This window comes from Lissotriton helveticus, chromosome 4_1, assembly GCF_964261635.1.
Source record: "Lissotriton helveticus chromosome 4_1, aLisHel1.1, whole genome shotgun sequence".
NCBI classification, from domain to species: domain Eukaryota; kingdom Metazoa; phylum Chordata; class Amphibia; order Caudata; family Salamandridae; genus Lissotriton; species Lissotriton helveticus.
This window is the reverse complement of record NC_136063.1, coordinates 858968925-858982160: the sequence shown is the minus strand read 5'-3', so window position 1 is coordinate 858982160 and position 13236 is coordinate 858968925.

Here is a 13236-nt window from a genome sequence, read left to right as displayed (position 1 = left end):
GCAGTGATGAAAGAGTGGTATGACCACAATGCTCACCCTGTGGAGTTGGATCCTGGCCAAAAAGTGTGGGTGATGGAACCGGGAGAGCTTAGTGCCCCCAGGATCGCTGGACAGGCCCCTTTGAGGTGATTGAGAAAAAGGGCAAGGCCACCTACTTAGTGGACCGTAGGACCCCCAGGCAGCCCCATCGGGTGCTCCATGCCAATCGCCTCAAACCCCACCATGAGAGGCCCGAGGTTATCTTGATGATGGTGACTGATGGAGCAGAGGAAGAGGAAAGTGAGCCTCTCCCTGATCTATTTTCGTCTCAGAAAAAGGATGGGACGGTGGAGGGAGTGTTTCTCTCCCCATCCCTAACTCCTGAACGGCGTAGGGACTGCCAACAGGTCCTGGAGCAGTATTCCTCGCTGTTCTCCCTTATCCCGGGAAGGACCCACCTGTGTACCCATGATGTGGACACAGGAGACAGCCCACCTGTGAAGTCTAAGACCTACCGGCTGTCAGATAAGGTGAAGGCCAGCATCCACAGTGAAGTCACTAGGATACTGGAGCTAGGAGTGATTGAACCTTCAAGTAGCCCCTGGTCCAGTCCGGTGGTTCTGGTACCAAAAGCTGCCCCACCGGGCACCACTCTAGAACTAAGGTTCTGTGTGGATTACAGGGGACTGAATTCAGTGACCAAAACTGATGCTCATCCCATCCCTAGAGCGGATGAGCTCATTGACTGGCTGGGAGCTGCCCAATATCTGAGTACTTTTGACCTCACATCAGGGCACTGGCAGATCTCCCTTACAGATGGAGCAAAGGAAAGGTCAGCCTACTCCACGCCTGAGGGCCACTACCAGTTCTGTGTGATGCACTTTGTGTCAGAATTAACTCCATGGAATCCGGTCGTTGCACAAAGGGCTCCACCTCCTAATGTCACCAACACCCTGATTACAGTATACAAGGTGTTCGAGCTATTAGGTGAGGGAAAATAAAGAGGAAAGAAAACAGGGAAGGGAAAGGAAGGGGTCAGCAGGGAAGGGAAAACCTGAAATGACAAAAAGACACCTTCATAAGCACCACTGTACACACAAAAGGCTACACTCATGAATTCTCGCTAATGTATCCAAGTACCTGCTAACGAAGGAAAAAGGCTCGCTACTGTGTACTCTTCACCCTCCACTGTTGTCCTTGGATTACCTATTAGGAACATGAGCAACACATTAGGGCAACCATATACAACCTAAGTCTATTACTCTTATGCCCATACAACCTCCTGAAACATACCATAGAACAGAGCAGAGGACATGAGGTATTTGGGGGGTCTGTAGAGGTTCATGGGTAAAAAGGAACTTAATCTGTCATAACGTACACTCCAATCATGAAAGATAAGGACACGGAAGTGTGTAGGAGGAAAGAACCACTACACTCCGCTCCTCGAAATATCCAGAAGTAAGTTCTCCCAATTCCAATGAAACCACAGGAAACATAACAAGCAAAAGAATACAGAAACGCGCAGTTGCGTCCACCACAACGTTCTGCTCCCTTCAAACTGAAAAAAGAAAAGAAAACACGGCAACGCGTAGTTAACTCACTACCGCGCTCTGCTTTTCTATTTGTAAATCCCAAGTACCACTGAGTCCCAATAAGTACACGGAAACGTGTAGTTGTGACCACCACCACGCTCCTCGTAAATATCACCTTTTCTTTAGGTCCAGCACACTTGAGGACGTATCACCCTCGAAATGAGAACACCAAATTGCATAGAACGAGTACTCGTAGTGCAATAATATCCCACCTTATTGCCGACGAGTTTTAAACATAAGAAACAAAAGCAGGACACAAAGCCGCTTGCTCCGGTGTCCCTCATCCGATGCAGACCGCTAGGATAGCGGGAGATATTTCTTCGGCGCGGCTGAGCCCAGCGCGCGCGAGGACACAAAACAAAGTCCCAGGAGTTCCTACCTTGGAACGTAGAAGTAACGGGTTGGTTTCCGTTTGGGGAATCCTCCGAAGCCGGCGTGCAGAGCAACCGCTCTCACACCAAGGACGAGTTCAGAATAACACGCACCCGGAAGCGTGTTCCAGCCAATGAAGTACTTCCTGGAGAACCAGAGAGCCTACTGGGAAATGTAGTCTTGGTTCATTACGTAGGCGCAGCAAGCCGAGACCTGACAGTACGTCCCCACCCCTAGCGCCTCCTAGGCCCAGGCCGCAAGGGAAATCTGCGGTGGAAGGAACGGATCGCCGCAGGAGCACGCACATTGCCCACAGGCTCCCACGAATCATCCTTGGCCGAGTATCCCTTCCATGAGACCAGGTACCACAACACCCCCCTTCTCATCTTTGAGTCCTTGATGCTCCGGACCTCATATTCGAACCCAACATCACTGACCACAGGGGGAGGGGCACGCCTCCTAGCTGAGTGCGCGGGCTTCAACAGGTTACAGTGAAACACGGGATGTATCCGGAGCGTACCAGGCAGTTTCAGTTTGAAAGCCACCGGATTGATCCGTTTCACAATGGTGTAAGGTCCTATGTACCTGGGATGAAATACACTGCGGAGTCTGAACTTGATGTTTCGGGTGGACAGCCACACTCTGTCCCCCACTTGATACACTGGACCCATGCCGATTCTATGCCGATCTTCCCATTTTTTGTACTCTGACTTAGCATGTATCAGATGTCTCCTGATTTTCTTGTGGATGTTATGGAGTTTCTGCATCTGCCCCATGACAGTAGGCTGTTGTGACACCTCCTCAGGTATCTGCACCGGAAGTATTCGTGCATTAAAACCATAGGTAGCAAGGAAAGGAGAAACACCCACCGAACAATGCCAAGCGTTGTTATACGCCACCTCGGCCATCCACAACATAGAAACCCATGCATCCTGCGCGTCTGCTGCATAACATCGGAGATACTTTTTAAGGGTTTGGTTTAATCTCTCCGTCTGCCCATCTATCTGGGGATGAAAACTGGTGGAGAGCTAGGATTGGATATGCAAAGCCTGACACCATACCTTCCAGAACCTGGCAATGAATTGTGGGCCCCTATCGGACACAATGACCTCGGGCACCCCGTGCAGTCTGATAACATTAGTCAATAGTAGTTGAGCAGTTTGACCTGCCGTAGGAAGGTTCACGCATGGGATGAAATGCCCCAACTTAGTGAGACTGTCTATGACTACTAGTAAGGCTGACTTACCCTGATCAGGGGGTAGACTGGTAATGAAGTCTAGACTGATATTTTGCCAAGGTCTCCTCGGCGAAGGTAAAGGCATCAGAAATCCTTTTTTCTTTCCAGTCACGTTTTTTCCTCGTGCACAGACTTCACACCGTTCAACCCATTTGTTTACATCATATTTTCTGTATCCCACCAGAAATGCCGTTGCAGGAGTTGTAATGTCTTTTTTACTCCCTGATGGCCAGCCAACGGGGAATCATGACACCAAGCAAAAGCTTTTTTCTGCAGGGCTGCAGTCGGGAGATACAGCAGATTGTTCTGGAACGGCAAACCCTTGTTTCAAGGTGCGATTAATCCCTTTTGTTGCCCACAGGATCCATGCATTCTGATCCCTTGTTTTACGAATGGTTTCCAAGAAATTATGTGCATGAATCAGGCAGATCACCTTTCCTGGGTCCACTATTGCCACCTTGGCATCATTGTTACCTTTATCCACAATCTGATTCTGTCGAGAGAGGGAGTCTGCTTTTTGGTTGTCCCTCCCAGGCCGGTAAGTAATAGTAAAGTCGTACTCTGAGAAGAACAACATCCATCTCATCTGTCTCTGTGTGAGATGCCTGGCTGTCTTCATGAACAGAAGGTTCCTATGATCTGTGAAGACTGTGACTGGAAACTTAGCCCCCCATAGATATTGTCTCCATTCTTGGAATGCCCTTTTTATAGCTAACAGTTCTTTTTCAGCTATAGTGTAGTTCTTTTCAGCCGGGCTCAGTTTTTTGGATAGATACGCCACAGGGTGTAGTTGTCCTGTATCTTTATCTCTTTGGGACAGAATGGCCCCTATGGCTTCGTCAGAGGCATCGGCTTCCACTACATACGGGTACTCTGGTTTTGGATGTGCAAGAATCGGGGCTGTAGTAAAGGAGTTCTTTAGGAATTCAAAGGCTTCCGCGGCTTCAGCGGACCACTGGAAAACAACTCCTTTTCTAAGCAGTTTAGTCAAAGGAACCGCCACCTGCGAGAACTGTAGTATAAACCGGCGGTAGTAGTTTGCAAAGCCTAAGAAGCTCTGTACCTCTTTTACACAAGTGGGGGTAGACCATTCTTGCATAGCTTGTATTTTTCGTTGTGACATTTGTAAACCCTCTTGGCTTAACATAACACCCAGGAACTCAATTTTAGACACGCTGAATTCGCATTTGCTTATCTTACAAAACAATCGGGGTTCTCTCAGTTTCTGCAATACCTCCACGACGTGTCGGTGATGTACAGTGGTGTCTTCGGAGTATATCAAGATGTTGTCTATGTACACCACCGCACTGATGTCCACATACTCCTTTAGAACATCATTCAAGAAGTATTGGAATGCCGCTGGAGCATTACACAGACCGAACGGCATTACGGTATATTCATATGAGCCATATATGGTCTTAAAGGCGGTCTTCCATTCGTCCCCTTCGCGGACTCTGACCAAATGGTAAGCACCCCTTAGGTCCAGTCTAGTGAACCCCTTGGCGTACCTTACCTGGTCCAAAAGAACAGAGATAAGGGGCAGAGGGTATCTGTTTCTGATTGTGTTCTTGTTCAACACTCTGTAATCTACACAGGCTCTCAGGTCCCCGTTAGCTTTTTTGATAAAAAACAGGGGAGAAGCGGCTGGGGATCCAGAAGGCCTGATGAATCCTATGTCCACGTAATGATCTAGGTACTCCTTTAGGTGTGTTGTTTCTGGGATGGACAGCGCATATACCCGACATGATGGTATAGTAGCTCCTTCCTCTAGATCTATTCTACAAACGTAGATTCTGTGCGGGGGAAGCTGCTCTGCCTTGCTTTCGCTAAAAACATCCATGTACCCCTGATACTCGACGGGCAACCTCACCTCTTTCTCCGCTGCAGTAGCCACCACTAATGGGAGTAGTAACGGTGACGGCAGCGAGATATCATGCCCCTCCATATGTGCCTTGCATTCCGTTGATAAGAAGCGTACTGTCTTTTCCTTCCAATCAATGGAAGGATTGTGGTGACATAGCCAAGGCATCCCCAGAATCACCTCATACTACAATATTTAGCGACAATTCTTCCTTGTGTCTGCCTTCCTTTACCTCCACAGACAAACTAACCATCTCGGTTTGCTCTGTGATTAGTCCTGAGATCAAAGGTTTACCATCTACTGCAAAGACTTCTTCTGGAGTGTCTCTAGGAACTCTGTCCAAGGAAAGCGACGACACCAACCCGTTAATGAAATTACCTGTGGCCCCTGAGTCAATCATGACCATCACTTGGTGAACCTGCAATTGACACTCTAACCTCATGGGTAGCAGGATATGTGACTCTGACTCAAGCAGGGCTAACACAGTTAATGACGGAACTTTCCAGGGCTGAACTTCGCTCTTACTTTCTTCATGTACTCCGCTCACCTCGTCCCCTGCACCCAATACCGTGGTGGCGACTCTTTTGTTCCTATTCCATCCCCCTGTGGTTTTAGGTTTGGAGGGACAATCTCTGACATAATGACCCTTCTTGCCACAGTATATACATAACCAGGCCACCATACGACTTTCTTTTTCTTCTCGGGTTAGTGGAGCCCTAACAGCCCCTATTTCCATGGGTTCTGAAGTAGTCTCGGGGGAAGGCAGAGCCCTACGGGGAGTCCAATCGGTTCTAGGAGGGCCTCTATCCCATCGTCTCCTATCCCCTACTCGATCACTCATTCTCCCATCCAGTCTTAACGTTAAGTTAACCATGTCAACACAAGTGGTAGGTTGGGGATCTATTTGGGCAATTACATCCTTTAACCCATCCCTTAATCCTTGGTAGAAGAGAGACATCCTCTTCTCCTCAGGCCATGAAGTCTCTGCAACTAATCTATTGAATTTGGTAAGATAAGTCACCAAATCACTTTTGCCCTGTCTTAATTCCAGCAGTTCCCTGTCTGCACTGAAAGTAGTGGCCCGTCTATCGAACACCTTTTCGAACTCGGTATGGAAGGCAGACCAGTCCGAGAGGATAGGATCGTGCTTCCTTACCAATGGCACTGCCCAGTTAGCTGCGTCACCAGTTAAATAAGAGATGGCGAACGCCACGCGGGAGTGGTTGTTAGGGAATGAGGCCGGTTTACATGAGAAGTGAAGCAGGATTTGCGTTAGGAAGACCTGAGCCTTATTGGGATCACCCGAATATCTCTCGGGGCTAGCCAGAGGGATGGGTGGAGGGACTGTGACCTGTAGCTGGGGCGAGGAGGCATCGAAGGGATTTCGAGACAACCTATCTACCTTTTCCCTTAAGGCGGTTGCTTCTGTTTTAGAGGAGGCTAGCTCCCTTTGAACCAGAACCAGCGCCTGCATTACATCCTCCATGGTAGCCATTTCGCCACAACCGGATCGGGTAGAGTGTAATTTCGTGGGCGTGTTATTCTGTCAGAATTAACTCCACGGAATCCGGTAGTTGCACAAAGGGCTCCACCTCCTAATGTCACCAACACCCTGATTACAGTATACAAGGTGGTCGAGCTATTAGGCGAGGGAAAATAAAGAGGAAAGAAAACAGGGAAGGGAAAGGAAGGGGTCAGCAGGGAAGGGAAAACCTGAAATGACAAAAAGACACCTTCATAAGCACCACTGTACACACAAAAGGCTACACTCATGAATTCTCGCTAATGTATCCAAGTACCTGCTAACGAAGGAAAAAGGCTCTCTACTGTGTAGTCTTCACCCTCCACTGTTGTCCTTGGATTACCTATTAGGAACATGAGCAACACATTAGGGCAACCATATACAACCTAAGTCTATTACTCTTATACCCATACAACCTCCTGAAACATACCATAGAACAGAGCAGAGGACATGAGGTATTTGGGGGGTCTGTAGAGGTTCATGGGTAAAAAAGAACTTAATCTGTCATAACGTACACTCCAATCATGACAGATAAGGGCACAGAAGTGTGTAGGAGGAAAGAACCACAACACTCCGCTCCTCGAAATATCCAGAAGTAAGTTCTTCCAATTCCAATTAAACCACAGGAAACATAACAAGCAAAAGAACACAGAAACGCGTAGTTGCGTCCACCACAACGTTCTGCTCCCTTCAAACTGAAAAAAGAAAAGAAAACACGGCAACGCGTAGTTAACTCACTACCGCGCTCCGCTTTTCTATTTGTAAATCCCAAGTACCACTGAGTCCCAATAAGTACACGGAAATGTGTAGTTGTGACCACCACCACGCTGCGCGTAAATATCACATTTTCTTTAGGTCCAGCACACTTGAGGACGTATCATCCTCGAAATGAGAACACCAAATTGCATAGAACGAGTACTCGTAGTGCAATAATATCCCACCTTATTGCCAACGAGTTTTAAACATAAGAAACAAAAGCAGGACACGAAGCCGCTTGCTCCGGTGTCCCTCATCCGATGCAGACAGCTAGGATAGCGGGAGATATTTCTTCAGCGCGGCTGAGCCCAGCGCGCGCGAGGACACAAAACAAAGTCCCAGGAGTTCCTACCTTGGAACGTAGAAGTCACGGGTTGGTTTCCGGTCGGGGAAACCTCCAAAGCCGGCGTGCAGAGCAACCGCTCTCACTCCAAGGACGAGTACAGAATAACACGCACCCGGAAGCGTGTTCCAGCCAATGAAGTACTTCCTGGAGAACCAGAGAGCCTACTGGGAAATGTAGTCTTGGTTCATTACGTAGGCGCAGCAAGCCGAGACCTGACACTTTGGGCTCAAGAACGCTCCTGCCACATTTCAGCGGCTGGTGAACAAGGTCCTCTACAGGATGGAGGCCTTCTCTGCTGCTTATCTAGATGACATTGCCGTCTGCAGCAGCAGCTGGGAGGACCACTTGTGTCACCTACAGGCTGTTCTCCAAGCCCTGAAACAGTCTGGCTTGACAATCAAGCCAGAAAATGCCAGATAGGGCAGGGGTCGGTGGTGTACCTAGGCCACTTGATGGGCAGGGGAACGGTGCAGCCCCTCCAGGCTAAGATTGAGTCTATCATGGCCTGGGAGCCCCCCAAGACCCAAACTGAGGTCCGAGCTTTCCTGGGCCTCACAGGATATTACAGTCGCTTTGTGAAGGGGTATGGCACAATTTTGGCACCCCTAACTGAACTCACATCCAAGAAGCAACCCCGACGGGTAGTCTGGACGAAGGCTTGTCAGCAAGCCTTTGACACCCTGAAACAAGCAATGTGTGCGGCTCTAGTCCTAAGAGCCCCTGATTTTTCTAAGGAATTCATTGTCCAAACGGACGCATCAGAGCATGGCATTGGGGCAGAGTTATCGCAACTCAATGAAGAGGGTTCGGATCAACCTGTTGTCTTTTTGTCCAGGAGACTGCTACCCCGGGAACAGAGGTGGAGTGCGATAGAGCGGGAATTCAATTCAATTCTTTATTTATGTTTTGGAACTCATAAGAGATCCACATAAAAGAAATACAACATATATTTGTACATACACAAACTTTTCATAAAACGAAATAAAAAAAACAAATACTAACAAGCATTTGATTCCCAAGCCCTCTAATAAATATCTAGAAAACATTTAAAAAAGTTAAATATATTAAAACAGAACATTTCATTGGGCGGATTGTACAAAGCATTCAAAAAAGAGCTCGCCGTCAAGAGACCCAATTTTAAACATATATGTCTAAACCACTTTCTACGTGATATCCGCAAGGCTGGGCATATAAAGAGGACATGTACAATATCCTGGGTGGACATATTGCAAAGGTGACAAATTGCAGGGGACCCATACCATCTAGATGTTAAATTATTTAGAGGGAGAAGGTCCTGCACCAAGAGGAACCAAAAACCCCGTATACCGTGAGGTATATTCCAAGAAACGTACGGTTGCATTTTCTTATATAGGCAGGAGTCAAAAAATGGAGAGGGGCCTTTTTTTGCAAGAATTGCCTCCCTGTCTAGGCTAAAACTCAATTTCCAAGTGGCCAGTTTTAAAACAGCCTTCAACTGGCCTGGGGACAATGTGAATAAAGTTGGTTCGTCTAATTGCAGATATTCAACCGCCTTTCTAAAATTCCTCACAATTCTAGAGTGTTCTTTTAAGGAGCCCAACAATTCTTTTTTCATAATACTCCGCATGGTCCCTGAGTCCCCCCGGGCCAGGCACGACACCCAACGAACGATCCCTGCTAAAGCCTGCACCCAACTACTACGGATTCCAAACTCTAATCTAAGGGCAGCCGCTGTGCAGGCAGTATTAACTGAGGCTAGTTGTCGGAGGATTTTTCCCTCTACAGTATGCAGAAAACTCCATTGCCCCAAATCAATTTGTTCAACACCATAGAGCAGGGATGCTGAAATCTTTGCGCGAAAAACCTCTAGCAAATAAGGGAAATGTCTTTTCCCCGTTGCGCAATAAAAAGCACTCAGACTTTTACCCTGAGCCAGAGCCTTTCGAGAATTGTTAGCAACATGATCCTTATTGCTCAAATTGGCAGATATTATCTTCCCTAAGAACGCATAGGAATTCACCACCTCCAGCCTATGTCCTCCCACCGTCCACCTAAAGTTGTCATATTTCGTCTTTCTCCTACCAGCCATACACATGATTTTACTTTTTGCTACGTTTATTTTCAGGTGCATATGCGTAAAGTGCTTGTAGACGATTGTTCAAGCCTTTCGGTGTTTAATCCAATATCAGGATATCGTCCGCATACAGACAATCGGAGAGCCCCCTAATACTGGGGCGTTACCATCACTTGAAGACAAAAACGAAGGTAAGTCAGAAATGTATAGGGAGAATAATAATGGCGCTAATAGACATCCTTGTTTCAATCCATTTGCAGTGGGTATCGCCTGGGATAGCCCTCTTTCGCCACCCAATAAAACCCTGCACCAGGTATCAGAATGGAGATCCCTAACTAAATCCAAGAGCAGTGAGGGCATTCCGAGGGAGGATAGCTTCCTCCACAGCAGGGGGCGATCGACTTTGTCGAATGCTGTGGAGAAATCTATGAACGCAGCATAAACTCTTCCACCTCGGGCCCCTATGTATTTATCCGAAATTATCTGCAAGGCGGATAAATTATCCATTGTGCTGTGACCCTTACGGAAACCCGTCTGCTCCAATGACAGCAACTGACCCCCATCTACCCAGTCAGAAATTAGTGTTAAAAGACATTTCGCAAATACTTTCCCTATAGCGTCAAGCAAAGCTATTTGTCGATAATTTGGGGGCACATTCCTATCCCCCTTCTTGAACAGGGGTACCAATATACTCCCCCTCCAAGAGGGGAGAACAGTTCTATGTAGGAAGCAAAATCTATATACTGGAAATAGGATCTTGCTCCATGATTCGGCATCCTGTTTTAACACCGAAACTGGGAGCTCATCAGGGCCCATGGCGCCAGAAGAGCGCAAATCCTTTATGGCTAATTCGATGATCTTTTCAGAGGGCGGCTCAAATAACGTTCCGACATCGCCCAACCTTCTGTCGTCCTCAACAGGCCCATTACCGGCATATAATTGCGCAACATAACCCACCCAAACTTTCTCTGAAATAGGAGGAGGAAAGGATCTGATTCTTGTTCCACAACCCTCACCAATAAGAGACCAAAATAGTCTTACATTCCCTCTATTTACAGCCTCCCTTAACTTTATCCATAAGGAGTCTTCCCTCTCTTTTTTAATTTTTAACTTTACTCTACTTCTCCTTCTCCTTAGTAAGATTATTTTACGAGACCTTTCTATAGACCTATTCAAGTATTGTTCCCTAACCAGTGTGTTTATTTCTTTATTAAGCAAGCGTAGGGAGCTGGGAACAGGACTCGTATTTCTGTGCGAATTAGATTTTCTTGCGACCAGAGCTACCTCCCTCATAAACCCCGCAAAATACGATATTTCCGACCCTTTCCAACTAGGGAGTTCTTTTACAGTTTTATCCAGTACAATGGACAAGCCCCCTAGGGCCCTTGTATTCCAGAAACATCTCCCTGTTTTACCACCGAAACTAACCAGGTCACCATCAAGCGACCATGGATCCGTTTTAGGTGGATTTATATTAACAGTTAGGGTTATCACATTGTGATCGCTGTTTAGGGTTTTGGTGACTATCAGATCTTTTAAAAGATAAAAAGAATCATTATCCACAGCCACATAGTCCAAAATGGACTCACCCTGAATTGCTTTGTGAGTGAAACTTACTGGAATATCAGAGGGAAGCCTACCGTTTACGATGATTCCCTCCAGTTCAGCCAGTTCTTCCAGAAACAATTTCCCTCTCTTATCTGTTTTGATGTTACCAGGGAAAACCTGGAATCTGTAATTATTCCTCTTTATATTTGTTTCTGAACAGAGCTAGACTCGAATTAGAGACCTTACAATTAAAGTCACCCACTAAAATTATGTGGGTTGCAGGTACTTTGGCCTTGATACTCTTTATGTAAGAAAAGACCTGTTTCATAGAGCGGGAAGCCTTTGCGGTGTTATGGGCTCTGAAGAAGCTGCGGCCATACCTGTTTGGCTCGCACTTCCTTGTACAGACTGACCACCGGCCCCTTCGTTGGCTGTTGCAAATGAAGGGAGAGAACCCCAAGTTGTTGAGATGGTCCATCTCCCTACAGGGAATGGACTTCCGGGTGGAACATCGGCCTGGAGTGGACCACGCCAATGCAGACGGTCTCTCCAGGTATTTCCGCCTTAGTGATAAGAACTCCCAAGGGGTTGGGTAGCTCTCCCCAATTTCAGCTGGGGGGGAAGCGTGTTAGACCTGTCAGCCCTTTGGGTGGTCCCTCCTATTTATTTTATTTTTGTCCCCTTTGTGCCTCCTAATTTTCTTTTATTTTTTTTGTGTCCACTACAATTTTTGGTGTTGTCCCTAGAGTTCTGAGTGCCTTATTACCCCAAATCCTCCTGAGGCACAGGTGTTCTTTAAAATGGAGAATAGGGAGAGACAAAATGGAGGCTTGTAACTGCCACATTTTTACCTCAGGATCCTGGGCCATAGGGTTATATGGGAAAGCTCTAGAACCTTCTAGCCAGTACCAGTAGCCAGGGCCCAGTCTATGAAAGGGTCAGAACCAGGGCGGCCATTTTGAAGTGACCGGAGAGCTTGAGTAGAACCTGGTGAGGAGTGAAGCGGTAGTGTGGGAAGGAAGGCGCACTGAGAAGGGGTTAGATCGTCCCACGGGCCGGCTACTCCAGTTGGCTGATGTGATCCCCTGCCTAGTGACTAAGCCCTGTCATCGTTTTGTCATTATTAGCTCTCAAAACCTGTTAGTGCCCCTGGGAAGCATGTCCCTGAGCTGCTCGTGAAGAACTAAAAGAAAATAGCCTGGGAATTCCACAGGTAGAACAACTGTCCATGAGAGAGACTGTCCGGTTTTCCCCCTTCCTTCGTGACCTCATCTGAACTGCCCCCATAGAGAGTGTGGAGGGAAGGTCTGAAACATCACCGCTACTGTCCCCAAGTGTTCTCTGTGCCCAAAAGATCGTGAAAAGAACCCTACCTGGTCGCGGCTGGCGGCTGAAGTCCCTATCGCTAGATTACCGCCCCCTAATCACGGGCCACCGCTGAGGAGATTCCGCGGGGAGGGCCCGGTTTTCATCAACGGAGCAGAGGGTTTAGTGAGGCGGAGCCGCGGAAGCCAGTGAGGGCTGACGCAGGAGCGCTGTGAGAAAGGGGGCGGGTATCGGAAGAGGCTGGCCCGCTTAGCACCCTCCCTCGCTGAAGACGGAGCCGAGAGAAGCGCCGAGGGAGACGCGGTGAAGTTCCGGCCCAGACAGCTGCGAGGAGCCTGCAGCGCTGGGGCCGGAATCCTCATCAAACAGCTGCAGCGTGAACAGAGCAAGTAGTGGGATCGAGTGAGGTGACTGGGGTGAACTGTCTAAAACCCGGTAAGGCCTAAAATGAAGTGCGGGGCCCCAGGGGCTGAGGGGGCCTCGCTTCTGTCTCAAGAGCATTGGCGGGAAGGGAGAGTCAGAATTACCCGGCTCACCATAACCCAATTAACTGACAGTGACCGGTGACTCTGAAATAACACCACGGCTTTGGGGAAACCTCCACCTGGTAACCTGCGCCAATAACCCTTCCCCATTATAGCGTG